At 37.6% G+C, this 21,066-nt stretch overlaps 1 pseudogene; it reads right to left on the bottom strand.

Moving 5' to 3' along the window:
• Nucleotides 1-199: 199 nt before the first annotated feature.
• Nucleotides 200-20,577, bottom strand: LOC107720124 (target of Nesh-SH3-like; annotated as a pseudogene).
• Nucleotides 20,578-21,066: the final 489 nt, after the last annotated feature.

The following is a 21,066-nucleotide window of genomic DNA, read 5'->3' as shown; positions in this document are numbered from 1 at the left end:
CATGGAATGAACATATTTATCCTCAATTTAGGTCTGTCTTTAACTGATTTTTCTTTATTTCTGAGAGACGATTGCATAAATATGAAAACATGAATAAAACATGTAGCTACAAAAAAAAAGATCTTAAAATAAACGGCTTGTGCTTTTATTGGTAAAGCAGATTCATTATAAACCTTAAAAATATAAATATAAGCCTCACATTACTGTGAACAATTTTTGTTCAAAACAATTCACATTAATGTGAACAATTTTTTGGTTCAAAATAAAAAATTATTTTCTGTGATGACAATGTCAGATGCTGTCTGTGAGTAGATGCTGTCTACAAAACCTGTTTTAACCCTGGAACATTAATTTAAGTTAGCCAGTCGTGGTCATTTGTGTTTCAGTGGCATATGCAACATTTTGATAAAAAATATACACATTCATCTAGCCTTTAAGGGAGCCTGCTTCCCTAAAATCCCAAAAGTTAAACTTTTTAATCTCAACAGTAATATTCATTTAGCTCTCTGTACGATTGCTGCACTACTTCAGCTTATAATAATTCTATATGTGCCTGATACCTGAAAATACAGATACATACTCCAATGAAATCCTTCTCTGTACACAAACATCCCATAAAAAAGCTGTTTTCCCTTGGCAACTGATGTTTCTTATTCGACACGTCTCCCATCTGCTCCTCAGGGTCCTACCACTTCCCAGGAATGGGTATCCCACACTCGTACCAGGCCATGTAGTTGATCATAGAATTTCCTCCGATCTCCCCAAACTTGACAGGCTCCTGACGCATGGCCCGGTAAAAGCCTTGATAAGACAGGAAAGATCGTTATATCTCGTGTACTAGTGTTAGATTACTGTGTTTTTGTTAAATTAAAAAAAAAGTTTTTATTAGAAACCTTTTCTGGGTGGTAACTGATCTGGTGAAAGAGGACCACCGGTTCGTCCGTCCAGGAACGAGTCAACAAATTGGCAGTGATCCTCCCCATACCCTGTTTGATCTCCTATGCTGTAGAACTTCCCTGGAGAAAGAAAGAACTAAAAAGTAACTAAGTGACTTATTAGTTAAATAGCAAAAATATCTGGGGAGTCTGTGATTGGTTGATACGGACCATTAAGAGAGTCGCTCAGGTAGATCTTGTATCTAAGAGAGTTGCACAACTGGATACCCACAAACTTGCGGTACCAGGTCCGCTTTATGAACTGCTGCCCATTGCACTCGGAGTACGAGTCAGCCTTGAATGGAAATGATGACCAGATGGCATTTTTACCTATGAGAGCCAATATAAATTAGACACACATGTAGAGTTTGTATAGGCATATCGTGTCCTTCTATTTTTAATATTGTATGCTTGAGGTGACTGGAGCTCTTACCAGTTTGGATCTCACTCACACGAGGATCAGCTGTAGTACAGAAGAAACATGATGATTTCATTGCAACTTAATGCATTGTTGATGTGACATTTTGGGGTCAGCAAGATTTTGTTACTGTTTTAGAAAGTAGGTTCACCAAGGCTGCATTTTTTCATCAAAACTGCACTAAAAACAGCAATATTGTGAAATATTGTAATTTAAAATAACTGTCTATTTGAATATATTATAAAATACAATTTATTCCTGTAATGGCAAAACTGAATTTTCAGCAACCAGTACTGCAGTCTTCAGTGTCACTTCAGGAAATCATTTTTATTAGTATCAATGTTGAAAATAGTTGATGGAAACTGTGATATATATATATATAAGGACTCCGATGAATAGAAAGTTTAAAAGATGTTAAAAGATCAGCATTTATTTGACATAGAATATTTTTTTTTATCACTGTAAAAGTCTATATTCTTTTGATTAATTTAATGCATCCTTGCTAAAAAAGTAGGTGTTGGCATTTTAACCAACATCTTATATCATTATATGAGTAATTTTATTCCACAATAACAATATACACTGATATACAAAATTATAAACGCAACACTTTTGTTTTTGCCCCCATTTGTCATGAGCTGAACTCAAAGATCTAAGACTTTTTCTATGTACACAAAAGGCCTATTTCTCTCAAATATTGTTCACAAATCTGTCTAAATCTGTGTTAGTGAGCACTTCTCCTTTGCCGAGATAATCCATCCACCTCACAGGTGTGGCATATCAAGATGCTGATTAGACAGCATGATTATTGCACAGGTGTGCCTTAGGCTGGCCACAATAAAAGGCCACTCTAAAATGTGCAGTTTTACTGTATTGGGGGGTCCGGGGGGGTCCGAAAACCAGTCAGTATCTGGGTGTGACCACCATTTGCCTCACGCAGTGCAACACATCTCATTCGCATAGAGTTGATCAGGTTTCCGATCACCAATGCAGACATGGTTTTATGTTTGCGCGATGCAACGCAACGCGTAAAAAGACAGTGTAAGTCATTATAATCCGTAATTATGTCCCCACTGGATGCTACAAATGCCTCGTTTGTAATGGGTTTTCATGTTTTTGTGTCGTTGCTCCGGCCGGGACACGGCATCAACACAGTATGGTGGGGGGCGTAACATTTCCGTCACACGCTTGAGCTTTTCGGCCAATCACAACGCACTGGATAGTTGGTTAATCAGAGCACACCTCGCTTTTCAGACCGATTAGTTTTGTAAAAATCGACGCGTTTCAGAAAGGCGGGGCATAGAGGAGTGTACAGAATGTACAGTATGTGGAAAATAATGTGTTTTTTTAACCTTAAACCGCATAAACACATTTCATTACACCAAATACACAAAATAATGTTCTTTTTAGCAGCATCATATGACCCCTTTAATGCATCCTTGATGAATAAAATTATAAAAATCTTACTGAAAATCCCCAAACTTTTGAACAGTGTATATGCAAATGTACATCTAAAAGTTACATCTAAAACACATAAGTGTGAAAGGTCAGAATCCTTTCCTTAAATATAAGCCAGACACTGGCTTATATTTACTGGCTTATACATCACTGCTGACAGTAATGCTTATATGCTAATTATACATATACATTACAGCAAAAGTTCATTGCCAATTACACACACCTGTGAGCTTGATGTCTCATTCAAGTTACCTTGGCCTGCATGACTCTATTATCATATAAGTGCCATTTTCTTTAAATTGTTCAGGGATTCAAAACAATCAGTTTTCACGCAACACGTGACTGATCGCAAACCTTTCGGATGTTTTGAAGCATGAATGAGATTTAAATGCGATTTAAGTGAATAATGATTTATATTTAGGTCTGTTTTTCACACAATGCTCTTGTTTGGCTTGAGATGACTTTCAATGTAGTGCAAAAACTCTACAGGTAAAAACCATTAAAGCTTCTCTTGTTGATACAATTGGCCCAGTGACACTTCTAGAACAAACAAAGCTCAGATTCACCGGATGAGCCAAATGATTTCACAATGACCTCAGACCAGATTGTGGTTTCAGCACTGGAGCTTTTAGATGAGACTCTTTCACATATTCTGAACACACAATGTATTCATAATGAATTAATTTAACATTTCTTTTCCGCTTACCTGACTCAGTACTGAAGGTGACTGGTTCACTGGCTTGGCCTGAACCCAGCTCATTTTTGGGTGTAACTTTGAATTCATAACTACAAAAGAAAATTCATTAATAATACTGAACCAATATTATGTTGATCAGACAACCAAACATTACTAATCAGGTGTATTTTATTGTAACAAACATTAAGTGGACCTTTACTGCCCCACTGCGAGAATAGCTTCATAGCAGGACTAAATGATACATTATTTCAAATATGTTTAAATGTGTCTGTAAGGGTAGGACTATGGGTTAGTGTACAGCAATTAAGAACTATTGAAGTCCATGACACAGAACTTAACGTCTTTGTGTGTGTGTCTTCATACCTGCTCTCTGGTTTCAGGTTCTCCACAGCTGTATGTGTTTGATTTGTTGTCTGGATGGACACCTCTTCTCCACGCGGACCCTTGGTGGAGGAAACTACCTCATATTCTTTTGATACAACAGAAACATAATTTGTTGTTTCCAATTTTTAATGGAACACCAAAGGAGATGTTTCCTAGAATGTCTGAGCTGCTTTATTCTATTCAATGGACTACATTACTGTTCAAACGTTTTGGGTCAGTTTTTTTTTACTTTTCTAATTATCAAAGAATCCAATTGTGATAACAATAAAGTTTCTTCAGCACCAAATCAGCATATTACAATGTTTTCTGAAGGATCATGTGACACTGGAGACTGGAGTAATGACTGCTGAAAATTCAGCTTTGCATCACAGGACGAAATTACATCTTAAAATATATTCAAATTTGAATATTTCACAATATTACTGTTTTTACTTTATTTATGTAGCCTTAGTGAGAATAAGAGACTTCTTTCAAAACCATTAAAACATCTTACCGACCCCAAACATTTGAACAGTAGTATATCTCCTTTATTCCATGGAATAAAGTAATATAGGTTTGGAATGACTTAATTTTGGAATGAGTAAATAATGACAGAATTTTAATTTTTGTATCTCATATATCTTGTTAAATCCAACTACAGTAAGTTTAACCAAAGTCCCCTCAAGGCAAGCCAGTTCACTTGGCGGCCATCTTGGCAGCTATTTTCTATGCAGGTAATGGGCATAAAGTATAACTTCTCTCTGCTGGAATGGAAAAAGACAAAAAATCTGTTAAGATTTGTCAAAAGAACTTTTCAAGGCCATATTTCAATTAGCAATAAAGTCTGACAACAATGGTATCATAAATTTTACTTCCTAAGCTCAAACCAATGCTAAAAACCAGTATTTTTCAGGCTTGCCCAGCTAATGCACATACCAGAGGTAAAAAAAAAAACAGACTTTGCATCCATCAAAAACGCAGTTGGCTCTTTTAACTTTTATTCCAACAGCTGCCGTATTGGCCATTGCAACTTTTCCCATTCATTTCTCAAGCTGTCTATCACCTCCTTCAATAATGCCTCTATAGTTTAAGCCAGTAAAGACAGCAATCAAATGTTCTGTATACCTGTGGTCTCATTGTCTGTTTTGTCCCAGTCAAGGATGATGAAGGAGGGGCATCCTTCCACTGTGACCACAGTAAGGTTGGATGGAGGGGTCTTGGGTGGGCCAGTGACATTCAAGTACCCCACCTCCTCATCAGGAAAGAAGCTGAGAGAGTGAGTGACAGAGCAGGGCTCCTCCGGACGTTTGTCGGTTCTATAGACCACGTGAGGTGCTGCAAATAGAGGACAGCAAATCAGAGGTCCAACACTCATGTCAAAAGACTGTGAATCATAAATCAGACACAATTCTGTCTGACAGTGCTGTAGGTCCAGGCCTATATTCTTACCTACGAAACGTTTCTTCCCTGTGGCATCCACCTCAGATAGGGGATGAGAACTGAACACAGAGGAGTTGTCACCGGTATCAAAACGACTCCCTAAGATTCAAAGGCATACATGAAACACCACAAGACCACAAGTTCAAGACTCCAACTCCGTTAGATACACTAATTCTCTCATTCTCAACAGATCATCTTGCATGTTTCCAGCACTTTAGGAGAAACTGGCACAGAAACACTCTAATTTCAGCATCCAGTGTGTTCTCTTCACCATAGTTCTCTATAAAAGAATCGTACAAATTACATAACTCGCATTAGAGCATACCCTCAAAAACAGATTGTGGTGTTGTTGTCGATGAAGGCCGTTGTTTGGCTGGTCTTTCAGTAGTGGGTGGAGCTAGAGGTTTCAAATCTGGTACTGGGTCCATCTGCTTCAGATCAATAACCTTTTCTAAAAGTTAAAGAAAGAAATACATGTGCATTAAGTCCAGCAAGACTGTTGCTGTATAGATTTTGATATCTTTATTTGTCAGTGTCCTCACTCTTTTCTTTAGTCTTTGAGACAAGGTTCAGCTTTGTCTTCACTGTAAAAGAAGGCGGCAAATTAGTAAGAGATACAGGGTGATTGTTCGTGGTTAATAGAGGAGTCAGTGAAAAGCCTGACCACAACAACAAAAACATTTAAACCCAAACCAAATTATGCTGTAGCTGAGATTAATCTGAACAAAAAAGACAGCTTGAGCTACTATGGCATTTGTGTTGGTCCTTTGAATTTAGTTTTCACTTTAAAAAAAAAAATCACATCAGCATAAAGAAACAGCTATTTCACATTATTATAAATCTCCAAGGCCTGAAAAACTGCACACTGACTATTATTTAGAAGTGAAGGTAAAGTATGTTCTGCATAACATTCACATGGTTGGAATTAAAAAAAAATAATGCATGACATCAGGCTAATGTCCGCACAGTCAGAGTACTGTGTGAGCCAAAAGGGATCTTTTAATGCTGTCCAGACTCTCAGGACTGCGGCTTCTCCAAGAACAGCTCTGAGGGACCAATACTATGATGAAGTGCAGACCTACATGGCTATAATGCTGGATATTCACTCAAAATAGAAGTGCAGGATAATACTGACCAAAGCCTGTCAATGAATCAATTTCAAAACGTAATTATTTCCAACAGCCATTTCTCTGATGGACTATTATTCCAATATGCGATTTGCAAAACATTCCAGATCATTTTTAGGAATCTAATTTAGTATGAATAGAAGGTTTTTAAGAAAAGTTGGATGAAGAACGGTTGGATGGTTTCACATTTTCCTCAAGTAATCATATGTCTGTGTTTAAGTAGACTTTCTAATATGAGTTGGATTGGATGGATGGGATGAGCAACTGGGTAAGGACAGTGATTTAATTCTCTATTATTCAGTGTCAATGTTGTCTCTGGTATGGAGAAAGTGAGAGAGGGTCTTGGGTTCGCATTAGAGGCTGGCTAAGTTTATCAATGGCTGAACTGTCATGCTTTTCCACAGAATCATAAGCTCTGAAAACTTCTGAAAATCATAACATGAACAGCACCTAAACATTTTCTTTGGCCCAGCATGGTCATGAAATCCAGCTGCAAGGGAATTGTTCTTTAGACAGGAGATGTTTTCACCAAATAGGGACATCTATCTCCAACATCATGTTAAAACTATATCCAAACTAACACTATGAACAACAGGATTCACAATTTTCTGGGACAGGGACTACAAAATCACTCAATAAACTAAAGAACACAACACCAGGCTTTGCAACTACAGTAACATCACATGGATTGTAATGGAAATGTGATGTTGCAACCCCCTTATGAGATAAAACTAAGATAACCTCTAATATAAGCATTCAAAATCCAGTTTACCATGTTGCTCTCTGGTTCCCTTCTGAATTTTGGACCCCCAAAGCCCTTGATGCTGCTCACCATGGGGCACTGTCATGATAGAAAAAAAAACAATTTTAATCAAAGCCATTTTGAAATTAAAAAGGAATCTAAGCCACGTCATTAAATGCAAACATTAAAGGGACATGACAAAAATACAATAAGAAATGATAACAGAATATCATAAACACTTAAAAAAAAACAATATAAGTACGAGAATGTTTGTATTTGACTTTATATGATAAATATTAGAGTAAGAGACCAGATGTGAGGAACTTAAATGACAAAAGTTGAACTGTACAGTTTGAGCTGTAATATCAGGTGTCACAGGAGTAATAAGCTGTTGTGCAGAATTAAATGACAGTGTGAAGAAGATAAGATGGGGAAACAAGACTTTTGGCAGAAAGAGAGACTGTGTGTGTGTGTGTGTGTGTGTGTGTTGGTGTGTGTGTCTTTTCCCTGCAAATAACACATGAATCTTGTCAACAGGTCCTAAGAGTCCCTTAAATAAATACATTTAAAACCCAACCCAGAAACCATGTGCAAAGAAGAATGTCCATTAACAGTATATACATAGGCCCATAACTTCTTGCCATGTCTAACAATGCCAGGTGAACAGAGAATGTTAAATAAACATAATATTGAAAGAAGAGACTATATAGAATCTATAGAAAACAGAATATTTTTGATTCACTCTTGTTTTTACATTGCAACTAAAAAAGTTAAAGTTCAACCTTTTTAATTACTTTTTCATGTCGAAGGTTCATTTTGGAAGCCAATTAAGAATGAGACTAAGGCCTGCTTCACTCCACACATGAAATCTCTTCATATTTATATTGTTGGCCATATTAACAGGCTACAGAATTCACACTGTGCAAATAAGTATTTGTTTTGCAATATACTGATTTATGAAGCAAAAATAATAATAAAAAATTTATGGATATAAAATAAATATAACTTAATTACTTAAATGGCCAAAATTAAAATATATACACAGTGCCGTAACCTAAAAATCAGTTTTATCTTTTCTCTTTAGAAATGTTGCAGTGTACACTACAGCTCCACTTACATGCTTCTGCATGTGCATGTGGTGTGAAACAGCCCTAGTGCAACAGATTTATGAATCTGCACACTACATAACATTTAAAAAGTCTAATAAAACAGATAGACAAAATGAATGACAAAATGAATTAGTAAATGAAAGTAAAGATGGCTGGATACATTATTAAAAGCATGAAAGGAAAGCTGAACAGTTAAAGGCCCTACTTAAAAGACAAATTATGTTTGTGTCGGTGCGAAGACCTCAAAGTTTTTATACCCCTTTTCTTGTTGAGAGTTGAGTTACGATACCCGAAGGGTGGCCTGAAAAGCATTTTAGGGGGAACTGGAGGGACACGACCGTGAGGCCTCAGTCTATGAGTAGCATTTCGTGCCAAAGGGTGGAACACAGAAGAAGAGTTGCGGAAGATACCTCTGCCTAGATAAACACAAACACAGTCATCAATGGGAAGGAGACAATGATTAAAGATTATGACAACAGATCTGTTGACTGACTGAATAGGGATGAGTCTGGGAAGCTCACAAATGAGCACCAGCTATCCAGAAACAGAAGCCAACAGCTCTAGAAGAGAAGATGGTGGAAATGGTGTGCGTAGCATTATATGACAGTGCAAGTGTTGGACATTAAGAGTGGATGAAGTAGTCAGACACTTGAGGTGAATGAATGACATAGTAATGTGAGAGCTGGTGCTGGTTTAAAGATTACTGAGGGGCAGTGGTGGGGCTGTTTCAGCGCTAGTCAGGTGGTAATGGCATTGCCCAGCAGGATGACATTTGGAAGTGGTGGTGACAATCACGATGCTACTGTGTACAATGAACATTTATGCGGTTAATATGGACAGGTGACAAACAGCACAATTAGGAGAAAAAAACTGGAGCTGATATCATTACCCTCGTTCCTATTGGCCACCTCATTTGTGAGTGTTGGCTGTGACAGTAGCTGTTCGTCCTTTGGCTGGGAACTAGCTGACATACAGAGGCAGACTTACATAAGTCTTATACAAAGTAGAACATATTGTAATGATAATATTCTCAGAAAATCTCTGCCCAATAGCTTTTAGCCTATCTAGATTATCCATGACTGTTAAAGGAATATCTGGCACCAGTTATTTAAAAAATGGCGTAACAAATGAAAAACATCAAAGAACTTCTTAAAACAGGGTTGTCCAATCCTGCTTCTAGAAGGCCAATGTCCTGCAAAATTTTGCTCCAACCTGCCCCAACACACTTGAATGGAAATTTCTAGCAATCCTGATTAGTTGATTCAGGTGTGCTTAATTAGGATTGGAGCTAAACTCTGCAGGATAGTAGCCCTCCAGGAACAGGACTTGACACTCCTGTCTTAAGTGATACATTTTAGGTTGCCGGATTGCTTCAGATTACTAAAACTAGCCTGTTTCTACATCATATGTCTAGGGGAGAAGTTACCCGCTGGTCGACTTGGAAGACTCGTCCCCACTTTTACCTTCTCCGCCACAGGTGAGTTTTGAACGGCATCGGTTTTGGTGAAAGCTGTTTGAGGTGTGAGATTTAATAGGTTTTTTGGGGTACCTGGCAACCATTCTTCAGGAGTAGGTTGTTGATTTTCAATCTGGGAGTCCGTTTTTGGGTTGTATTTAGCAGTGCTAGCTTGCTGTTTAATGGTGCTGGAATGCTTTGTTGTGGTGCTGGGTCTAGGCTGGTACCAAAAGGTTATGGGTACAGGATGTGGAGTCCGTTCCTGTATGTTCTCGGTAAGAGGTTGATATTCAGTTGTGGGAATATGGGATGTAGAATATTCTTCAGGGATGGATGGATTAGTGCTAAATACTGGATGTTTGCTAACATTGGTTTTCAGCTGTGATACTAAGACATCTGTATGTTTGTCCGTTACTAAGACAATATTTGCTAACGTAGTGGGTGAAGTCAAAGCTGTGTTTGTCAGAGAATGGCTGTTTGTGGACCAATTCTGTGTTGTTGTTGTTGTTGGTGGTGGTGGTGGTGGTTTGGACTTTGGCTGTTCAGAATGTGCAATTGTACTGGACTGGTAGTGAGAAGTGGTTTTTGGAAAGTAAGTGTGAGTGGTTTGGTGTTTGGACGTGCCTCGTGAACGCTGGGTTGTGCTCAATCGATGCAGCTTGGTACTGGGCTGAATTTTTCTTGTATGGAGACTGTCCTGAGTTATGGTGTCTTGTTTCTTAGATGGGTGGGGATGTTCCTGGATAGTGCTTGTGGTGAGTTGTGGAGTTTGGTGAATTGGTGGTTTGGTTGTAGGTGGATTAGGGGAAGATGTTTCACTAAACTGGTGTTGTGCTGTATTCAGTAGCTGTTTGGCTGTATATGGTTGATCTTTGACTGAGATATGTGTTTTGATGGTATATGGTTGGATTGTAGTGGGTGGTGGTTGGGTTGTGCTGGTTTTTTGTTGGGTTCTGGAAGGTTGTGGCTGAGATGTTGTAGGTTGTTGTGGGGTTATGCTAGTATGTTGCTCTGTAATAAGATCTGCTTGGGTTGTACTGGGATGACTGGTGAGGTTTCGAGGTCGAACTGTGCTTGTGGTATTTGGCGTGGGCAGAATAATAAACGCGTGAGAGGAAGGAAGGGCCTTGTTGGAGGCCGGTGGATTGTCAGGAACTGTCGTGGGATTTTCCGCCCCTGTTGATGAAACCGTAGAAAAAGACACATTTGTGACCCTGGATCACAAAACCAGTCTTAAGTCGCTGGGGTATATTTGTAGCAATAGCCAAAAATACATTGTATGGGTCAAAATGATTGATTTTTCTTTTATGCCAAAAATCATTAGGATATTAAGTAAAGATCATGTTCCATGAAGATATTTTGTAAATTTCCTACTGTAAATATATTAAAACTTAATTTTTGATTAGTATTATGCATTGCTAAGAACTTCATTTGGACAACTTTAAAGGCGATTTTCTCAATATTTAGATTTTTTTGCACCCTCAGATTCCAGATTTTCAAATAGTTGTATCTCGTCCAAATATTGTCCTATCTTAACAAACCATACATCAATGGAAAGCTTATCTATTCTGTTCTCAATTTTTTTTTTTTTAATTGACCCCATGACTGGTTTTGTGGTCCAGGGTCACAAATACAGTTGAGAGAGCTTAATTTATATTCACCCCAGAACATTCCTTTAAGAGTAACCACTAAAATGCTGGACTCTTTGGATCGTGTTTTTAGTTAATACGACATAAAATGTCACATTAATTGTACCAGAAGAATCGCTTTATAAGAACGCCTTTTAAAAGAGAAACTGTTCGTTACAAAGTACAAAGGTTTTGTATTACTTGAATAAAGTTTGCTGGCACAAGAACTAGATTATTCTGTTGTCCAAAATTCAGGAAGACTGCATTCCCAATACACGACTGGGAATTACATGCTTTTGCTTTCAGCATGACAACCTTTCTCATGTTTTCAAATGTGTAGTTGGATGTGACACCAACAAAAAAAAAGTCACAAAACACACAAGTACAAAAAAAGTAGTTTTTTGTTGTTGTTGGAAAGTATGTATAAGGTGTCGTTTATAAGTACTGTGTTAAAGCTTATAATACTGTAGCACCAACTGAATCAACACAAACACATTTCTGAGGAAAAATATTAATTATAAGTAAACTTACACTTCTAAGTTAGATCCACTATTGTATGTTGTTGCCGTATGGCAACATATCATAAAGTACCTTAAAATAATATTTTTTCCCCAAATTTTTTTTACAGCACTTCAAGTTAAGCCATTCTTAGAAAAGAAAAAGTTTCAAATATTTTTTTCTATAGGTCTATCATAATGCATGCGGTAGAGGGTGCTGAAAATATGATCCAGATTATTTTCCCGATCCACTCTGTGAATTTGTGAAGGCATATATGTGACTCTGGAGCACAAAACCAGTCTTAAGTCGCTGGGGTATATTTGTAGAAATAGCCAAAAAATACATTGTATGGGTCAAAATTATTTTTTTCTTTTATGCCAAAAATCATTAGTATATTAAGTAAAGATCATGTTCCATGAAGATATTTTGTACATTTCCTACTGTAAATATATTAAAACTTAATTTTTGATTAGTATTATGCATTGCTAAGAACTTCATTTGGACAACTTTAAAGGCGATTTTCTCAATATTTAGATTTTTTTTGCACCCTCAGATTCCAGATTTTCAAATAGTTGTATCTCGTCCAAATATTGTCCTATCCTAACAAACCATACATCAATGGAAAGCTTATCTATTCTGTTCTCAATTTTTTTTTTTTAAATTGACCCCTATGACTGGTTTTGTGGTCCAGGGTCACATTTTGTATCACAGACATTCAATGAAAATGGCACACACAGGATAAGAACAGAAATAAAAAGGCATTGATTTCAGTTTGTTGATAATGAGATATGTAGCTCTCCTGTTTCAGAGGTTAATGGGACATTTTTAGGTTTTAATAAAATCCTTTAGCAGGAATTAATTTGAAAATAAAAGTGATTAAAATCATTAGATGAATTTCAAATGTTTCATAAATGCATGTTTTTTTTCCTCCAACATTTCCTCCAGCTTGTGCATCTTTCAGAAAATTCACATTTGGCACATGGAATTATGATACACATGAAAGACATTTATTTGGAATTTATCTTGAAAACTACTGTGACAGGGGACCCACTACATGTGCAGTATGAGCTGTTCAATTTAAAACACAGATGAATTGTTTAGTCTGTTTTACATGGAAGGATAATTAATATGAGTAAAAGCAGGTGTACTTAATTTGTTTCATGTTTAAAGATGTCTAAACATTTAAAGCTGTAAACTTAGCAAAAAAAAAAAGTTTGTCATTTTAGTTATAATGTTGATTCAGGCTCTGTTTTATGAAGAAAACCAGGTGTGTATTTCAAAGGTGAGAGAATGTCATTTACCTGAAGTTTTCCTTGGCTTTGGAAGGCTAGTGTGTATGAGAAGAGGGGCTGCTCTGGTCTGGTTAATGTTGTTTAAGACTAGAAAGTGGCAGGTCATTACATATTTTATATTCATTACTACTATCACTGACTGTGTAAAGGAAGGAAAAAGATGTATTTTACCTGTAACTGGTGGCAAGAATGATTGCTGGCTTGCTAAGACTGGCTTCTGTTTAGAGAGCAATATCCAAAGTAAAAAAAAAAAAGAGAGAGCGAAAGCGAGAGAACAAAAGTATTATCTTTAAAGCTCCGTTATTTTACCTTAGGCTTTGCCTGGTTCAGTTCCTTGCTTGGCTCTATTATTTGATCTGTGAGGGGGAAATTAATCAAGTTTTGTAAACTTCTTAGTTACAGTACGTTTTGTGTCAGATATTCATCCTAAACATCCATAGGAGAAATAAAAAACACACAAGACAATTGTTAAAGCAGCACTATGTAACTTTTGGCGCTCTAGCGGGTAATAAACATAACTGCGCACATCCCGCGGAAGAACATTCCAACCGGAGCTACTTCTCTAAGTTTGTCTATGGCGATTCACGCAGGTATGTGTTACTCCGCAGCGGTGACGACCCGACCAGGCTACAATAGTCCAAATATAAGTACTTATTATAAGTGTACCGTAGTGATTTGGAATAAGACAAAAACGCGGTTTGGAAGATGAATTGTTGATGTACTCGCTCATTATATACATTTCGCAAATTTTGAACACAGAAAAAGTTACATAGTGCTGCTTTAACACACAATAAATGTCCATAATTATAATCTAAAGACTTTATATTAAAATCTACGACTCATTGCAAAATGGATGATTTGTAGTGGGACACACCAGCTGTGTTCTGGATGACCGTTGGACTCCAGACGCCATTGTTCGTGTCGGTGTCTGCACAGACTGCAAACTCATACAGAGCACCTGGTTTGAGGTGGTCGATGACTGTGCTGGTGGATGGACAGGTCTGGTAGTTCCAGGTATCACTATGTTCCTTCTCTCTGTAGCGGACTGTGAACTGTCTGAGAGGAGACACAACGGTAAACAAGACTCTATAACTAGATTTAAAATGACAGTCTAATCATGAAAAATAGACCTCTGGTTTGAATAATTTACACTTGTAGGTATTATCTCAGTATGATTTGGCACTAATGGGCTAAACTCAGATATTGTGTAGGTTTATAGATGCCCTTGCTTGCTTACCCTTTTTTTCTTTTTCAACATCTCTCTCTCTCTTTCTGGCATTTGTACGGTTTTTATGGGTCAGAGGGATCAAATTAGTCGTTTGGTAGAGGGCTGAGGTCAAGCTTTTCACTAACTTGACCAAGGACGGTGTGTGTGGGTTATTTTGTGCTGGTGGATGGACAGGTCTGGTAGTTCCAGGTATCGCTATGTTCCTTCTCTCTGTAGCGGACTGTGAACTGTCTGAGAGGAGACACAATGGTAAACAAGACTCTATAACTAGATTTAAAATGACAGTCTAATCATGAAAAATAGACCTCTGGTTTGAATAATTTACACTTGTAGGTATTATCTCAGTATGATTTGGCACTAATGGGCTAAACTCAGATATTGTGTAGGGTTATAGATGCCCTTGCTTGCTTACCCTTTTTTTCTTTTTCAACCTCTCTCTCTCTTTCTGGCATTTGTACGGTTTTTATGGGTCAGAGGGATCAAATTAGTCGTTTTGTAGAGGGCTGAGGTCAAGCTTTTCACTAACTTGACAAGGACGGTGTGTGTGGGTTATTTTGTGCCTACATTGTTGGGAACATCTGTCCCCACAAGGACAGGAAAAACTGAAATTAGCTGAATTGTTTTATACCCGCGCTGCGGGGCGGGGTGCGCGTGGCGAAACACGCACGCCAACTGTCATTGGCTTGTTTAGTTTACACTCGAAGGTGATTGGGCTCTCGGGCGAGATCCCAATTCGTCAGTCACGACTGACGTAACGTCGAACGTGACTGACTGAAAGGGAACTGAAATTAGCTGAATTGCAGCAAGCATCCAACAGTCTCTATGAGAACAATGACTTCATAAACATATTAAGTGATGCCTTGACAAAAATATAAACATGCAGGAGATGGAAAACATCATTAGTTTAGGGAAAAAAAAAACAATATATGGAAAGTCCCCACAATGATAGAAAAATAAATGTGTGTATTTGTCTGTGCATACAGACCCAAATTCTTTTTTTCCATCCAAACATCTGTTAATTTTATTACTCTGTTTTACTCTTTCCTTTTCTTTTTTTACTCTTTCTGATACTGTTTAGTTTATTAAAGTCTGTTGTTGTGCCCATTCATGTGTGTGATCAGAGTGTCTGGTTGTTTCTGGAACATATGGACATCTGCACACATAATCCTGTACCTGCTCTGTGTCTTCTGTCAGTGTAATAATTGCACATCTTGAGAGAAAGTCAACAACAAACTGATTACATCCAGATAACACCCACACGGTACATGGATATGCACACATAGACACTCAAGGACACATACCCTTCATCAAAACAGTCATCCAGAACGGTATCCATGAAGGGGCTGGTCATTAGTGTCCCCCAGGACAGCAGCACGGACGACTGTGTTACCGAGCCGATCACAATGTTCAATGGTTTCTCTAGATCCACTTTCCCTGGAAGTCACAAGTCAGTAATCAGCTAAAATTCATTGCACACTTTTCACTCAGAAATTGCTAGTAAATTTCACAAATTACAAAGAAATGGCAAGTAATACAATGTGAAAATTTCAGGTAGGAAGACTGTAATAGTACATAATCTTCAAGATAAATTCCAATCAATAATCTTTGTTTACAACTTAATCACATTTTACTGTGTAGTGAAGGCCAACGACTTCCTGAACTGTTGTATAAAAGCAAATCTAATGGCATTCTTTTTAAGTGTGATTTAAGTGTCCAATACTTTTTGGGGTAACTGTATGCACAGAAGTTGTTCTCTGATTTCATTTGTGACATCTTTGTGTTGTTTACCTGCACATTTTTTCTTAGGTTCCTCAGGATTTTTTGACTGTACCGCAATTAGATATTTGGGCTCAGCATCTAGAAAATAGAGAAGGTACTGTTAAATAAACAACCAAATCTATGAAAGAAGGCTAGAGAGAAACACAGTACCGATCTCATTCTCATAGGGTTGTCCATACTCGGGTAACTGGATGAATTGTTTGGAGAACATGCTGCTGCCATAGCCCAGGATGTATCCCTAGAAGGCTCGGCTCCGAAGCGAAAAGCTGATGTGCGTTTGCACGCGCTCTCCTTTTATACCCGCGCTGCGGGGCGGGGTGCGCGTGGCGAAACACGCACGCCAACTGTCATTGGCTTGTTTAGTTTACACTCGAAGGTGATTGGGCTCTCGGGCGAGATCCCAATTCGTCAGTCACGACTGACGTAACGTCGAACGTGACTGACTGAAAGGGAACTGAAATTAGCTGAATTGCAGCAAGCATCCAACAGTCTCTATGAGAACAATGACTTCATAAACATATTAAGTGATGCCTTGACAAAAATATAAACATGTAGGAGATGGAAAACATCATTAGTTTAGGGGGAAAAAAAACAATATATGGAAAGTCCCCACAATGATAGAAAAATAAATGTGTGTATTTGTCTGTGCATACAGACCCAAATTCTTTTTTTCCATCCAAACATCTGTTAATTTTATTACTCTGTTTTACTCTTTCCTTTTCTTTTTTTACTCTTTCTGATACTGTTTAGTTTATTAAAGTCTGTTGTTGTGCCCATTCATGTGTGTGATCAGAGTGTCTGGTTGTTTCTGGAACATATGGACATCTGCACACATAATCCTGTACCTGCTCTGTGTCTTCTGTCAGTGTAATAATTGCACATCTTGAGAGAAAGTCAACAACAAACTGATTACATCCAGATAACACCCACACGGTACATGGATATGCACACATAGACACTCAAGGACACATACCCTTCATCAAAACAGTCATCCAGAACGGTATCCATGAAGGGGCTGGTCATTAGTGTCCCCCAGGACAGCAGCACGGACGACTGTGTTACCGAGCCGATCACAATGTTCAATGGTTTCTCTAGATCCACTTTCCCTGGAAGTCACAAGTCAGTAATCAGCTAAAATTCATTGCACACTTTTCACTCAGAAATTGCTAGTAAATTTCACAAATTACAAAGAAATGGCAAGTAATACAATGTGAAAATTTCAGGTAGGAAGACTGTAATAGTACATAATCTTCAAGATAAATTCCAATCAATAATCTTTGTTTACAACTTAATCACATTTTACTGTGTAGTGAAGGCCAACGACTTCCTGAACTGTTGTATAAAAGCAAATCTAATGGCATTCTTTTTAAGTGTGATTTAAGTGTCCAATACTTTTTGGGGTAACTGTATGCACAGAAGTTGTTCTCTGATTTCATTTGTGACATCTTTGTGTTGTTTACCTGCACATTTTTTCTTAGGTTCCTCAGGATTTTTTGACTGTACCGCAATTAGATATTTGGGCTCAGCATCTAGAAAATAGAGAAGGTACTGTTAAATAAACAACCAAATCTATGAAAGAAGGCTAGAGAGAAACACAGTACCGATCTCATTCTCATAGGGTTGTCCATACTCGGGTAACTGGATGAATTGTTTGGAGAACATGCTGCTGCCATAGCCCAGGATGTATCCCTCCAGTCTGGTGTCCACATGGGGCCGGAAGAACTTGAATACAATGGTGTCTCCAACAGCGCTGATACGCACCCTCATGTTTTGTCTTTGCACTGGGATTCAAATACACAGGAAAAGTGATCACATCAGATTCACTTCAATCCCTTACATTTACATTATGACTTCAGCTAGGGATATTAGAAGTCATGTGACTGTATCTACAACGTTCTTGCCAAGAGTTTGGAATAACAATCAGTCCAGTGTCAGATTTTCCTTTCTGAAAGCTACACTTCTACAGTCTAAACGAAAGTGTTTTGGTCATGCACCCATGCACTCGCCAGCAACTATACTTCCCTCACAAACATCACGTTCTGCCGTTATAATTACTCAATTTTGTGAACTGACAACAAACACAAACACGTAAAAGAATCCCAGTACGAGACCCCTGTGGTTTGCTTCTCATAAATGTGTGCGTTTGCCGTTTCTGAAGAATGAATGATGAAACCGTGCATGTCCTATGCCAGAGAAAGTTGTTACCGCTTGAGGGAAACCCCTGGCATTGAGCGCAGAGTTCCAGATCACACAAACAGCCCATTTATTACATCAGAGCTGGTTTCTGTATGACTCCCAGAGGAATCAGCAGATAAACTGCTGTGCTGCAGAGATATGCGTGTATGTAAAGTGAGAAAATACTACTTGTATGTAAGTTTCATTTACTGTTAAACATAGTCACCCACTGAATCTGAAACTATAAGAATGATGATTTCTCCTAGAGAGCAGTGAGATTGATCGATAAACAAATGGAGACATTTCCTGCTCTCATATTTCTCCTTTAGAGTTTCAGAAGAGATCTCAACAATATCACGGATTTGCCAGGACTCTAGAGTCTGCAAACAAAAGATTTCAGTATGAGGTTAAACCTTTATCATGACATTCTTCCAAAATCAAATTATCAGAGCTAGAGTAGAATACAAAAATTAAAAGACTTTCATAAAATACTTTGTTCACCAAGGCTGCAATTATTTGATCAAAAATAATAATAATAAAATACAGTAAAAGCAGTAATGTTTTGAAACATTATTAGCATTTTAAATAACTTTTAAAATATTTTAAAATGCGATTTATTTATGTGGAGGACAAAGTCCAAGGTCATGTTCAAATTCAAGTTAGTTTGAGAAAGGCAATAATAACCTAAAACAATGCCAAATTAACATTAAAACAATATTTCACATATCAATATATCAAAACATTTTTTACATTTTGTTGAAAATTAGAAAAGACAAACTCATTTTCCTTTAAGGAAACATGCACGGATTAATCATGCACTATGAGACCAGGAATGTGTATTAAACTTGAATTACATTCACTTGAAACATATCTGAGAAGTACTTTAAGTCTCCTGAGCTATATAAAAAAAAAATTACTCTGGGAAAGTGTGTGCAACACATGACAATGAGGAATTGGTAAACAGGGGTTTCCATGGCAACTAGGGATTTAGAGAACTTCACTGACCTAAAAGATGGGTGGCCTGTGGTAAATTAGGCAAGGCTGAGGTGTGTTACAATAAGACACCATCATAGGATGAAGAGGTCAGTGCTTAGTGGCAGCAGAGTTGATGCTTACTTCTTTCAGTATATATGCTTTGTCAGTTTGCACAACTTGCAAAAGTCAAGGGTTTGCTCTTACATGCACCTTACACGTGACAAAGGACAAGGAGAGTAATGAGGCCAAAACAAATCCAGACACAGGCACATTAAGTACAGACTCAGTGTGTGAAGTAAATTTTGATATTACACATTAAAGCAAACTAAAATAACCGAAATGAATCCACATTCAACCAACACCCATGCACTCGGCTTTCATGCACTCAATTTTTTTTCAAACAATCTCACTTCACAGATTCAAGCTTTACAGGAAACCGATAATAAACACATGCAAACAGAGCTGCCTCCTGATGTGACCTTTGCTGCCAATACAGACAATATTTTAGCAATTTCAACAGAATCCATTACTGACTTCCAATAAAAATCCATTCTAATGACCTGCAAATAGACTTTCGAAATATACATTGTTGATATAATACACATCATTAACTGTGTAATCATAAACATCATTGCATTATTTTAATGCACTCTTCAAAATGATCACAATAACAGCAACTCATTGCACTATCCCAACCCCAAAAAGGAAACAGATATATTATGTATATCTGTAGATACAGACTGACAACAGCTGAGCTTGCATTTTTTTTTAACCAGCACCGTGCATCCACAGCATACCAGACTAATGACTTCAGTAATATTGCATTAGAATAGACATACCGCATGCAGGATTTCCTTCTGCATGCAATTCATTTCACAAGTGCATGCATGTGGATTTGGAACTTACTACTAAAAAACGCTAAAACTGTAAAGGCAGTCAAATTTGCTTTATAAATATTCATGAATAATATGTATGATCCCAGAATTGGTCTAGAATCTAAAGTTGAATTGCTTTTGTTTTGGTACCTTTCAGTGTGGTTGCAGAGGTCAGTCTCAGCAGCAAGATCTCACTGAGGAAGAGGAGGATGAAGGCTTGCATGTTGTCCCTTTCTCCAAGAAAACAATACAGAGCTCATACAGTCCACTCAAACCTCTTCTCTCATAAACTTCTACAATTGTTCTATTTTTCTCCTTGTCCTTCGAAGTGACGTAAGATTAGGTGCCAGTGCACACTCTGTGTAAAAGAAACTCTGTTGTATGATTTTGTGTGTTTGGAAATGGGTGTGTGTGATTGTACGATCATCTATACTGGATTATTAATAAGAGGGAGGGACCCTATGATGTCACACTGTAGTTGTTAAACCTTTAGCTTATCTCTCTGTCTCTCTCACTACACCATTTCAGCACACTCCATTTTTCTTCTTGGCTGCATCTTTTTCTTTGACTCAATTCAGTGTTTGGGATCAACTTTATTCGAAAATCATTAAGTAGTCACTGCAATAATATCACAAAGCAGGATTTGGGACCCTCATTAGAAAGAAGAAAATATTTGATTTATTTAACCTTTATTTAACCAGGATAGCCTTTTCTGAGATTAAAAATCTCTTTCACAGTGTTCTGGCCAAAATGGGCAGCAATACAATAAGTTTCATCACAAATTAACAAAACAAAAACAAACCAAGAACACTTAAAACAATTACACATAATTGAATCATCTTCCATTTGCAGAATATCCATTTTAAAATTT

The sequence above is a fragment of the Sinocyclocheilus rhinocerous genome, unplaced genomic scaffold, assembly GCF_001515625.1.
Source record: "Sinocyclocheilus rhinocerous isolate Xijiao unplaced genomic scaffold, SAMN03320098_v1.1 scaffold631, whole genome shotgun sequence".
In the NCBI taxonomy this organism is placed as follows: domain Eukaryota; kingdom Metazoa; phylum Chordata; class Actinopteri; order Cypriniformes; family Cyprinidae; genus Sinocyclocheilus; species Sinocyclocheilus rhinocerous.
Note: the sequence above shows the minus strand (reverse complement) of the source record. Positions and strands in the feature narration are given on the sequence as shown.